A 14,142-nucleotide genomic window follows, 5' to 3' on the forward strand; every position below is an offset into this window, starting at 1 on the left:
AAATACATTGAAACTGTGTTGTATAGCCTAAATCTAGCTCTATCGGAGTGTAATCTCGATCCATGGAGGACACTTAAAACTATTCACATGCACTAGCCATTTGTGTGCCAGTGTAAACATATTATCAGCTGCTAGCTTATTTCCCTTACACTCACTGAAGCCAGACATTTAGCTTTGCTAACTACAGCAGATATTGACGGTTTATTCAGTTAAGTCTAAACAACAAAAGCCCTCCTCTCTGAGACAAAAAAAAATGTAGTGAATGTGCTGCCACGTCATTGCTGCCTAATGTGATGTTTTTTAAACCAAGTGATTTTGTCATGATTAATTGTATCTTATCTTGTCTGCAGATCCATGAGAGATGGAGAAATAAAGAAGAAGATGACTGTGATTGTGGTGGTTGTCGTACATAGTTTAACTTTTAATTATTTATTATAATTTCACCATTTATACTAGTGCAGTGCTTGTAGGAAGTGTGTATCCCTATAGTGGGAGTTGAAAAAGATTGTTCAGTTATGGTAATGCATGATAAGGAACGTAAAGGCTAACATAATACGAACACTGTGCACAGTTTTGTGACTATGAGCCAATCAATTTTTTTTTAATCTGTTGTGCCTAATGAGGCTCCACAGTGTTTGTATAATGTTAGCCCTACACTAATGCTATTCATAGCCTTGCTAGCTTACCTTTGGAAACAGGTTCGCCAAGTCAGCCGCAAAGTAGTGGCATGCTAATGCTAAATAAATATGTGCTCGCGTATTGGCGAATGGACACCGACTTCATTGTTTCAGTATAACACCATGTTCTGCTGTGAACTGTGTGAAAATGTCTCACCCACCGCGAGGACAGCCTCTTCACTCCCACCTCCCAGCTACAGACAGCGCAGCTGCTGCTGATGAGCCGCTGCCTGCCTGGTGTAGCGTGATAAATCAGCGAAAGTGCAGCATGATAAATTAGTGAAAATTAAAATTCCTCCAAAAAAATTGAAAATCAAGGATGCACACCATTGGGCCAGGCTCAACCCATATTCAGAATCTTAGGGCGATCTGACTAACAGTATCGTTATAGATAGAGTTGGGTGTTTGGCCAGGATCACAAAGAACCCGCTGCTGAAATAATAGCAGCGGACTGTTTGGCACAATTGCATCCAGCGTGGCCCAGTGAGTACAACTTCTGTGTCGAAACCAGAAGGCACATTGAGGTGGAACCTACAGTGGAGTGTGTCCTAAAACACAACACAAATCCTAATTCCAGCATTGTGAGGGGAGAATTGCTCCAAGAACACACACGAAGATATGCATGCCGTGTCGGCAAGTCACAAATAAATGTAGGCTCAGTTCTGTGTAGGTGGGATTTTTAGGAAATGCCATTGTTGATTCACTCATACACCAAAGACAAAGCTAATTTCTCCATAGACAATATTCAGACATGTAACATGACTGGGGCACAGAAGACAGCCAGAGGTCTTATACAGTCAAAATCAACAACAGCTGCAGTACATCGTGCTTGTGAAGCATAACAAGCAGCCCTTTGATGATGGTGAGGCAATCATTGTTGTACAAGCTTTAAAGAGCTCATAGTGTCTCGACAAAAAAAATATTTGACTTGGCACCTTTTCCTACTTTTGAATCTCCTCACTGTATTTGCATATCAGTTGGGAAGTGGTGAACGAAACAAAGAGTATTTTAGAGAGACTGGCAGTGCAGGTACATCAGATGATCAATCAAACTGACAGAACTGAAATAAACAGAATGGAATGATACTGTGGTTTGTTTAAGAGCCCAGGTGTTTCTCTCCCTGATGCTTATCACTTAACCTGTCATTGATTTTTTTTTCTTGTCTTTTTTTTCTCTCCTTCTCTCTCTCTCACCTGATCCATTCTCATTCCGTCCTTCATTGTTCTGCAACATTAAATTATACTTAAAGCAGGGAGTTTCAGAGACAGCAGTTGATTTAATGTGCCAAGACTTAAAATCTTATTTTCTTTTACAAACAAAGGCAATTCTTAAGGAATGATTACCAGTTGTCAGTTGTAATTGGTTGATTATTCTTTTACAACCGTTCTATTTCTTCAGCAGGCAGATAGGATCCTTCCTGCACAGGGGGATGATGTATGATAACATTCCAGTAGCTAGTTACTGCATGCATGTATGCAAAATCCTGGGCTAAATGTACACCTGCTGTAATAAGCTGCAGAGGATTTGTTGAGGTTGTTCTGCAGAGACCTTAAACCCTGCACATCACCTGCCTGAACAGAAACATAGACATCATCAGTAGAATTGTATGTGACTGGCAGCTTTTCATATACTTTTGCAAAAAAAAAAACAATACACAATTATCTCATAAGATCCCTGAAAAGATTTTCCATATCCCTAAAATACACATATAGGAAACACATTTGTTCTTGGAGATGAGGAGACACATTCAAAAATGTCCTTTGGAATAATTACTATAAGAGCTGACGATAAATATGCTTCAGCCTTAAAAGGATCACAGCCTCACTATTGGTAAAAGGTTCAGAGTGGCAATGGTGTGACAGAAAGACATGTGTCTTGAATAGCAAGACCCCACATTTTCATTTCCTCATACATGATTGGATCATCTTGTTTATCAATTTCTCAGTGAAAGGTTATCAACTACTTGCCAACACATGCATTTATATTTTTCATGCTTCACTAAGTTTTCAGCACAGGTCATTGCAAAGGCAGGGCTGCTCGCTCCATGCTGACCACAGGGAGTGCGGTGTGTGTGTGTGTGTGCGTGCCTGTGTGTAAAAAGTGTGTGTATGAGCTGTGTTGCTCTGGGCTGGCTGACTGCTGGGAGTCTCATAAAGCTCTCAGTTTGACGACCAACTGAGCAGTAAATTAATTAATCATCATTTTATGCCTCATCAAGTGCTTTGCCCGCACCTCACCACGGGAGCCAGTCCCAATTAGCCAAGAGTGGAGCCAATTGTTTTGTTTATCTTACGTATGGGGGAGGGGGAAGAGGAGTGAAAGACATAAAATAGTAAAAACAGGAGGAACATGAAAGGGACAGAAAAAAAATAATACTAAGTGAAACATGAGCGTTAAAGTTGGCAATGGTATAACAGCTGTTCCTTAATTTGCATACATATGTGGATTGCAGAAATTACTCTGTATGTCACCTGTGCATATGTGTGTGTGTGCGTGTCTGTGTGCAATAGGGAGGGAAAAGGAGGATCTGACAAGCTAATAAATATGTCATACGTCTGTGTCAAGAGACTGCAGGACTGTGAGTCGCAGAGACCAAGCAGCCATCACAGGTAAAGATTAACACACACACACACACACACACACAGCAATATCCTCAGTGACCGGAGAACATGAGAAGACGATATTACATAACTGAGTGATATTTCCAAACACCTATGCAATTTTTAGTAGAGTTCATGTAAATGTCATTTTTGAAAAAGATGAAGTGCAAGCAAGTAAAGGAAAGACAGCAGATTCTTTACGGGCTTAGACTAACTAGGTGGGGGGAGAACAAGGACAGCTGTACAATAGTCCAGTAGGACCTGACGTGGCCAGTGCCAGTTAATCAATTACATCTTCATGACAAAAAAAAAAAAAGTAGGACCCATCATATAAAGTCTGAACCGGGAGGATGCTCCCAGCAGCCATGGAAGATGACACCACATTGTTTCATCAGGCCACCATGCAGCCTGGATGTCTGGTCCCAGGCTGATGTCAGGGAAGGGGCCTGTGTACCAAAAAAAAAAAAAAAAAAATCCTGATTGTCACTACACATTTTAGTAATGGGTGACAGTGAGGCAGACAAGATGACATTGTGGCAGTTCAGCCAGGAGGAAGCCAGCAGCCACGCCAGGGGCAGGGATGCAGAGATGGATAAGCAGATGTTGTTCATCACCCAAGGGTGGTGGGGGTAGACCGTGTGTGGCCTTGTGTGTGTGTGTGTGTGATTGAGGATTTGCACAGTGAAGGTGGTGCGTGAGTGTTTATGAGTGAGTTTGTATGTACTGTGTAGTTGCATGCATGTGCTAGTATGTCTGTGTGCACACTGCGCTGAATGTGTGTCAATGTGTGTGTGTGTGCGTGCTGGTGTGTGTCCCCACAGTTGCAAAGTGCTTGAGTGAGAGGCAACCTACAAAAGGCATCTGGCAAGGAGAGCCAACACAACAAAGGTAACCTTGCCTCTGGTGATGTATTGTGTGTACAGCCTACTATACTGGTGCAAAGTATAATGTCCTTTGTGTGGATAATGTGTGCTTGAGCATGTATGCAACTTATTTTCAAGTGATGCACACAAAGATAAAAGCCACTGTGTACATTTTATGCCATACAGAAAATAGAGCAGTAACAACCCAACTATTCAAATCATGGTTTATTTAAATAGTAGGTTATGTAAAATATGTTGAAATAATCAGTACAGACGCTAAATTGTTTTTTTCCCCAACTAAAACGCTTGACTGACATAATCTCTAAAGAAAAATGATGCTGTGGACTCCAGTATTTCAGACTAAAACACATAGCAACAAAGGTTTGATTGTGATGTTACAATTCAAAAAGTTGGGGGGGAACTGTGACTTTATATGTAAGAAAATGGGTCAGCAGAAAACGCTTCCAGGAAGTTGACAAAACAAAAATGTGCTTTGAAAACCATGTCCCGTGATGCCACCACAGACAGGTGTACTACTAAGTAATTTGAAGTCTTTATAGGTCCAACTAATCTCTCTGATGCCAGCTCACATTACTAATGGACTGCAAAGAATGTATTTATATAATTAGTGTTTGAACCACATCCGTCTTCATTTGCATAGTAAGGTTCCACTTCAAAACACATATGTTGGTGTTTATGTCGAAACATGATGGCACTAAAGTACAGTACATATCATATAAAGGGTTTATTCTAAAGCAGTGATAACACATATTCTGCCAGTAAAGCCTAAATGTTACACACTCGACCTTTCACTATTAAGTTACAACATAATTTTATTTGATATGTGATTATGGTGCAAAGGTAGATGTACAACCGATTATTGCTGAAAGGGATGTCTGCATGGTCTGAGAGCTTCTTCATTCCCATCATTATGGCAGAGTCACCACCAGCCTGAGGTGAAGTCACAGTAAATTTAGCTGAGTTTGTCATTAGCAGTATTTAGTTTAACCGCTCCTGAAGCTTGGCTCTGTTTCAACATGCGCACATCTGTGCCAGTGTGTGTGTTTCGTAAAAGCTCGTAAAAAGGAACGCTTCGGATGCCTCGAGGTGATATGACAATTCGCCTAGGCCTTATTTGAATGGTCCTCCCCGCTCATACATCACACGTCGTCTCACATGTTGCCACTGTCGGTGACGAGTTGATGGGATGTGAAGGGAACAAACATTCAATGGTCTGTCGTTATATTTAAACTGGTGCTTCCAGTTTGGTGCTGTGCAACTTGTGTTTTAATGACGAACGCATGTTTATTCAAAATGTTCTTTGGCTTTTAATACAAATAGACACTCACTTGATGTTTGGCATCTCATTACATACTGCATTATTTGATCTGCGTAACTGTCATTACAAAAAAAATAAAAATAATAATAACAAAATACCAGACTGAAATGAACAGGTGAAGCTCATTGTGCAGTAATCCCTCTCTCGTTGTATTAACACAGCTGTCACACGACTTGTTTGTTCTTGTGCTTTATTAATGTTTTGGTTGATGTCTTCAAATGCTTTTGGAAACGGCTCACAGTAAACACAGAGTGTGATGAGTTTTGTGATCATCTCAGGCACATCAGAGGGAGGTTTCATCTTGTGTGTGTGGAAAAAAAAAAAAACATCAGATTCATTTCTCTCCACCATTCTGAGTGATTTTTTTTGCAATTTCAGAGGGGTGTGACTTGACCCTCATCAAAAGTCCTAAACATCACTCAAGTGCTTCAGAGACAGATCTGCTGATGATAGCATGACATTGAAAAATAATTTAAGAAGACTGTTGAAAGAAAACGACACCTGACAGTTCACTAATTGGCCATTTCTAATTTCAGAGAGCTCGAGTTTGACCCACTTATCTTCCCCTCTGTGATTGACATTCAGTTCAATATATGAGAACTGCTCCTCCTGCATTCTCTTCATGCTTATGTTATCGCCTTGAGAGTCTTCTTCTCCCGCTACAGAGAAATATTCTGAGAAAAAAAAAAAAAAAGAAGTATCTTCGCCATCTGAGCTTATCTTTCCATCAAATATCCTGGAGGTGGGGTGTTGGAGGGAGAGCACACGCAGGTGGGAGGTTATCAAAGTCTGGGTGTGAGGCAATGTTCGACACAGTCAAACTACCCTGATGCCCTGGAAAGTGATTTGTCAAAATGAATTGTGGTCAAGAATCTTATTAATAACTTTACAGGGGGGGAAAAAAAAGTCACTGATCCTCCATGTCTCCACTTGCCTCTCTCTCTCTCTCTCTTAGAGACACACACACACACACACACACACATACACCAATTTGTCTTCATCATTAACTTTTACTGGGCTGTAACCAATCTGTCATTGAGCAGAACCCCTAAGCAGAGGTTTTGATGTCTTTGAGTGTGTGTGTGTCTGTGTGTGTGTGTGTGTGTGTGTGTGTGTGTGTGTGTGTGTGTGTGTGTGTGTGTGTGTGTGTGCATATACTGCTTGCTTGCTAAATCCCCTCTAATTGAGGGGGGGCCTGAGGCGGTTGGTAGAAAAAGTGAACTTTCTTTCGTATCTTTGTTGTAAGTCATTGAACTTAATGTCACAATGACTTGAAGCACCATTGCGCTGTTGTTCTTAACATCGCATTTAACGCTACACCTGTATATACTATATGATTTTCTTTTTATTATTATTTAAATCAGTTTCTGTGTGATTGTATGAACATCATGACTTAAGGTGGGATTGGCTTTGATACAATGGGCATCGGCTAAAATCGTGCTCGCACAGCACTCGACTGATGAAGTGCCACAAACTGACATTCCATGCGGGATAGACGACTGTCAAACCTGACCTGCAAGTGTTTCACAATTTGCTTTATGAATGTGTTTGCAGTGGGTGGAGGCCCGCAGGTGTCTTGACGTGAAGTATGGCAATGGCAACCCAGGTGTTCATAACGTAAGTGCTATCAAGGAGAGATCTCAGACAACTATAAGGATGTTAATATGTTGCACACGCGCACAGGCAGACCTAATTCCCTGGCTTGTATGTGTGTGTGTGTACGTACTCGTGTGTCAAGTTAAGGCAGAGAGGATTTAAACAGCCTCCTGCTCTCTTCTCTGCATTGCAAAGCTCACATGGTAATTAACAGCGAAGGGTGAAAGGAGGGTTCGAATGGCGCATGGTACGCAGGGTAGTTGCTTTCTTAGGCTGGATGGTTTGAGTGTGGACAAATGAAGGACAGAGATATTGTTGACACTTCTCGCAGGGCCTGTAAGTGCTTGACATCATGAGCTTTAATAATCAGGGAAATAAAGTATTGAAATGGCATTTATAACTGTAATTCCTAATTTATTGATTTTATTGATTTTATTTATTTATTAGGTATTTGCTGAACCACTTTTTCTTATAGTTTGATGGACATCGTGTGTTAACATACTTTGCATTGTAATTTATATTCCAAATATTTGTTGAATTTTTTAACTAGGTTTATATTCTGTATATTCTATATGATCTTAAAAAAATTTATCTGTTGTTTTTTTCTCCTAAACATTTCTATTTCATTAAAAAAGTATAATGTTCCAAGAACAAGGTGTGTACAAATATGTTAATCTTGAAAGATATACATTTTTTTTTTTCAATTTACAATACACACATCCATCTAATTCTGTGAACATTCACAACAAAATTAACCATCACTTGTATTATACTGTACATGGGTTTAATTGGGGTTAATTAATGCATTAACAAGGTTGTGGGAAAACATCTTAACAAAAATTCTTCACATATTAAACTTTTTCTTTTTTAATTCAGCTTTTTTTTTTTAATTAACTTTTGTGTTTTAATCGTGCAAAAATGTAAAATGTAATCATCGACTGTGTATTATGTTTTATTTATTTATTGACTGATTTAGTGTTTCAAGCATGAATGCTGGTTTGTTACAATATATGTGCAGAGCAATACTGTGTTTTCTTTGAACTTTGACCTTGTTTAGCCCATCTCCGTCATTATTGGCATAACAATGGTAAATTAAAAACAGCACAGTGTGCCGTGGTTTGAGGATCAAAGCGTAACGCTGAAGACTTTCAGAATATCAATTATTTATTAAACATGCAAACATTATCAAAGAGGTAACGCGGCGGTACGTGATGAACTCAAACAAAGGCATTCTCCCACCACTCTGTTAATCGGCACTGACGCTTAATGAAGTTTTAATTTACACCTAATCACATCCTGTAAGACATGCCCAGTCGCCTTGGACTGTATAGGGAGCCAAAGGGTCCAAAAGAGTGTCTCCTCAGAGACCACCACTCTACTCTCATTAATGTTCACAGGTCTGTGCTCCTCCTTGTTGGCACAGGCCTTTCTAAATGTTCGCTTTGTGCAAGTCAGCGTGCAATTTCAAAGTTATTTTTACGTCGCATCCTATTTATTAATTGGTTGACGAATGGGATCGACAGATAAAAAGGGGGAAAAAAACACATTAAGACTACATGTATAGCACTAGCTGTATTTGCACTTAAAGCAGACAAGTCTTGACTAATGAAACCTTATTCTCCTGATGTTTGACAGTTGAGCCAAAATGAAAACAGTGGCTGACCTCTCACTGCACTTTCCCCAGCTCTTTTATTATCTTATAATATAATCTCATAATAATCAAAAAGTTCAGTAACTACAGTCTTAACTGTACATACGACATAATGCATGGGTGTATGCAAAAACTATAAGTATAGAACACTATATATTGTCATAAAAGTAGCAAAAATAGGAATAAAACAAAAGAAACAAATGTAAAATTACACTTTGAAACATATGTATAGAGATATAATAGTAACAATGTGCTCTTGCAATATTAAAAAATAGAAGGCGTGTGTAATTATTGTTCTCTACATTTATAAATTGTAAGCTGTATATGATCTATATTACTATTATATTATCATAAATATGTTTCTTGAGTTGTTTATTTTATATTATTTTGAATATGAACTGCTGCAGGGATTCATGCCCCAATTACTACTAATACCACAGAGTAAGGTCACTTAATTTAATTATTTAATTTAATATTTATTTATTTAATATTATCTATAACTCTCTGTCTCAAACTTGTTTTCTTGTTTTTTTGGGGTTTTTTTAACCCCACCCCCCAAAACACACACACACACGCAATTTACCCTCATCCCAGATTTAAAATACCCCACCTCGGTTAGCTTTAAAGCTTTAATGAACACTGCTACTGACATCCCATTTTAATACAAAGCAACTGCAGCCTCACGAATAGGTTTTAATTTAGTTTTATTTTGCATGGTAAACATTTGTATAGTGTAGTGTTGGCTCGCAAAAAGCCAGCACTACACGGCGTCAGGTGAGGGAGTTTCACTTGAGGTGATGCTGACATACTTTTAATTAAAGCTTCCAAACATGTCTGTGTTTCAAGAACCCGCAAGGTAAAATTAATCATTACACACTGTCTGTCTGTGCGTGTGTGTGTGTGAGCGAGGGAATGGAAGTCAAAGTCATATTCTTAAGGGTTGCGGGTTAATTTTGCTGTGATTATTGTCTGCATGTGTAATTTGACAGCATGTATCTCTTTGTATTATTACACTATATTTTTGGAAGAAAGACACACTGCTATGACGTTGAAGGTTAAAATTTCCCACACTTATTGTTGACGAAGTATAACAAATATCACATTTCCCAAGGACGGACATACTGCTCAGTGATTGTGTGACATCCCAGTCACCTAAACTCATGCTTATAAACAGTGTGTGTTTTTTTTTTTTTTTCGATATTCTATCTCCACTGTGTTCTGACTCGCCAATTTAAGTCTCCCCTCAAAATATGATTCAGGATCATATCATAAGTCATAGCCCTCATAGGCCAAATGCCCTGACCGCATACTTTCTCATGAGAGGGCGAACTTAATCTGTGTGTAGTGTGAAATCTACAATATGGCATAGCAGCACCATCAGCTGTGCCGTTCCTTCACATACTGTATTGTTGACTCAAAATAAAGATGGTTTGGTTTCACTCTTCATAAAGAAGAGGAGAGCTGCGAGATCAGATTCCAGTTAAGATACTGTCAACTCCCAAAGTGTATTCCCAAAACAATGTCACATTTGTGATGTTTGAGATTGGTAGGTGGAGGAGATTGGTTTATCAAATGCAACGAAGCCCTTTGCTTAGTGAGACTGAGATGAGAAAAGACATGCGCCTTTGTGGTTCACTGTTATATTTTGCAAACAGCAATAAAAACCAAGTCAATCATATCCTCTTGGGCTGGATCCGAATGCAAAAATGTATTATCATATTTCAATTTTGAGAGGTATTGTATTACTCTTTTTTTTTTTTGATATATATACTTCCATGCACAGCTGCAGGTCAGATATGGTTTGCTGTTACTATATTCACTGTTTAGTCAACACTCTAATAAGGTCATGAGAAGTTCCATTGGTCTCATGGTTGATAAAATACTCGTGCTTTTGGTCTTAAAGAAGAGTCATTGAGACACAATGCAATGTTGTGGTGGAAAGGACTCATCAGAGTACAAAGGTTATCGTTGGTTTAGTCTTAATTATGCGTTTGAAAACAAACATAGGTTTAAACCAGTTCAGTTTCACTGCCGTCTCCCTCTCCCCTCTCTCTCTCCCTCACACACACACACACATCTGCTCATTCAAACAGAAGTAAAAGCAACTGCCAGCAACACATTTTGACATCTGCTGTTGGTGGCAGTATTTCATGACAAACATACCCACCGCCTGTCTACATCCACATTTGACACGAATGTGTAGCCGTCATCACTTGCCTCCACAAAGCAGCTACAGACCACTAAGCCGCAAATCCTATTTTTTGACCACAGCCGATAATTCTTGCAAAAACTAGAGAGTCAATATTTTATCACAGGGGCACAGCAAACACATGCAGACGCATTGTTGGTATGTTTTCCTCTTAAATATTGATCGCCGAGCCACTCTGCAGCCATCTGCTCTGTGGAGAATATTCTGCATAAAATACACACACACACACACACACATGCAAACGAGCACAAACACGTAAAGGTGCTCGAGCGTGCACGGACGCACGCACGCACGCAGCTCACACACAAGTGTTCAGCGGCTCTTCCTCAAAAGTGTGCACTCTTAAGACACCCAGAACCCACACGAACACTGGCACTTTGCCTCACACACGTTCCCCTTTCCAAAAAAAAAAAAATGACTCACAAAACACATGAAAGCAACTCAATTTGTTTTGTCCTCGACTCCAAATGTAATTTTCGCTCTAAACCACTGCCATGTTGCCTGCAACAATGGCCTTGTTCCACTCATTTCCCTCTTTCTCTAGATGTCACCGCTGAAGTGCCTTTTTTCGACAGCTTCAAGCTGCAGATGTTGCTACAGCACCTCCTTTCTCCTATACAAGCACTTTTTTTTTCGTCAGCGTAATTGTATTAGAATGCACCTCCAATCCTCTGTAACAGAAAGATGTAAGCCGCTTTGCTTGCTTGTGGACGGATCAACAGCCTCTTTTTTTTTTTTTTTTTTTTTTAAGCCTTGCAAGCTACTGTATGTGTGTGTATACAGTATGTGCATGCACAGTTACATGTGTACACAGACTGTGCACTCTTGTGCACACATTCCTCCTCCTCCAACACACACACACACACAAAACCACAGAGTATAAGCAGAACCACCTCTGTGTAGTGTGATTAGGTATAGCCATTGCTGAATTGTGCTGAGCACAGCCAGGGCATTGCTTAGAATTGGGTTGAGGCAGAGAGAGAGAGAGAGAACACACACTCACACACACACACACACACACACACACACACACACACACACACACAGGACCTGTCTGTCTCCACCTTGTCTTTAGCCAGCCACCATGAAGCAGCTGGCCTGAATATCTGAGTGCCTTTAATGAATTGAAATCTTTTGGGTGCGAGGATTCAGTGATTAAATGCAATAAGACTAATATTCCTGGGTGGGTTGAGAGTCAAAAGAGAATCGTCCACAGAGAGAAAGGGAGAGAGTGATGGAGGATGACAGGGGGGGAGAGGAACGCGTGCTTGGCTCAAAACACAGCCTCCTTGCTGCCCTGCTTCCTCCCTCACCCACCTTTCGGGGGAATAACCCTATTTAGAGCAGAGGAGTACAGTTGGAGCGCCGAAGAGGGAAAACAGGGGGTAGGGTTGATCGTGGGTGGTACAGATGGAAGGGCATTAGTGAATATACTTGAAGATTATGTTTCATTCAGATTCCGATGGTGATGTGAGGAACTTGGGTTTGACCTCCCAAAAGTGGTTCCTAAAACTATGGCAAGGCACTGGTATGCAACAATCTTGTTTTCCTTTTAATTAAAGCTAAAAAAAAAAATGGTATTCTATTTGACCATTCTGTTTCTTCTGTCTAACTCAAAAGGCTTCACATGTCAAACTCTGTTCCCTTTGTTTACCTATTTAGTTTTTTTTTTTTTTTTTTTTTTTAAAGCTGTAGTGATAAACCCTACCCCCTAACCCTGAAGAACAATCGTATGACCTGAGCTGTAAGTGTACAATCCATCAGCCACATGACGACAATTGTGCTAAATTCTAAATTTTTAAAGGCAGATTCTACATTAGAAAAAAACTATATTTGGATAATTTCTGATACAAAACCACTGGGAGAAAGTTGTGCAGAAAAAAACTAAATAAAAATATTTCCATTGCCTTGGCTGACATCTGGTTGCACATGGTTAAAACTCGTTCTCAACAGAACTGCCAACTTGTTATTGTGCAAAGCCACTGATGGTTAAGATAAAACCTCGGAGGACAGATGAGCCGTTTTACCAGCTCAGAGTATGTGGTTTTATTTTATTAATTTATTTAAGGATTGTTTAGTTAGTAAGATTTTATTTTCAAGTACTTCCAGGAAGCTCAGGTAAAACTCAGCAAATGCAGACGACTATCCTTGTCTCTGAATGAAGTTTGTCTGCCTCCACTTCACTAGGGGGCGGAAGAGGAAGATCCCAGCTCATAGTGTGCTGTTAGTTGAAAAAAAAAAAAGAAAAACACTTTTGTCACTGTTGTGCTATTCTTCTCTGTATCTTCTTGATGTTGACTCTGGTCTAATTCAGGGTATATGCAGTAGTAGCTTGACTCTAAATCGCATTATTTGGGTGTGTTTTTAATACTTTGAGAATTTTAATTTAGTACAATTTTGTTCAAAATAACATGTTTCATATACATGTGTTGTAAAAGTCCACTTTTAGTCTGACAAACACAATTAATTTTTTGATTTTTTAATTAGTGTATTAATTTCTTCTAATAAAAGCACAATTTATCTTTGTGATTACTGCAGACCTCGTTTTCTTGTTGCTTACTGTGATTTAATTGCAACTGCTTAAAAAAAAAATTAATATACTACACAGAGTAATCTAAGAATAATTTTTAAAAAATGCTTTACAGCGGATGTAAATCAACATCAGATGCATAAAATTGTCCAAGAGTGAGGTTCTTGTCTTGGCATTCATTTCTTAAACTTGTTCAATGGGGCTTCTTCAACTGCCCATGATTTATTACATCTATACTGTGAAGTGATGCAAAATGTTCAAAGAGTGTTACCTGGCAGGTAATATAAACTGTGGCTCAAAGCTTATATTCTGGGCTATACTTCTTATCAAATGAGCATCTCAAGACATAGTATTTTGATTAGCATGCGACTCCATTACTCTGTGAAAGTAGCTTAGGTGTAGAATGGAGTAAAAAGTCGTGACACTAAAGTGCATGCTTAAAGCAAAGCTTCGCTTAATTAACCGACAAGTCTGACAGTTACTATTTAGCATGAATCACTTCCCTGATATGTCTCGCAGAGTACGGTATGGCAAAAAAAAAAAAAAAAAAAAAAGGTACTGTGCCGACATGTTGAGCTCATTTATAAAACAGACAGGAGAGGAGAACCACATTCTCTCTCGTCTGCCTCGTCCACTTGTTGGACTGACTAATCTGAAAAGCTGACAGAACGGAGTTC

The sequence above is a fragment of the Microchirus variegatus genome, assembly GCF_963457635.1.
Source record: "Microchirus variegatus genome assembly, chromosome: 1".
Lineage (NCBI taxonomy): Eukaryota > Metazoa > Chordata > Actinopteri > Pleuronectiformes > Soleidae > Microchirus > Microchirus variegatus.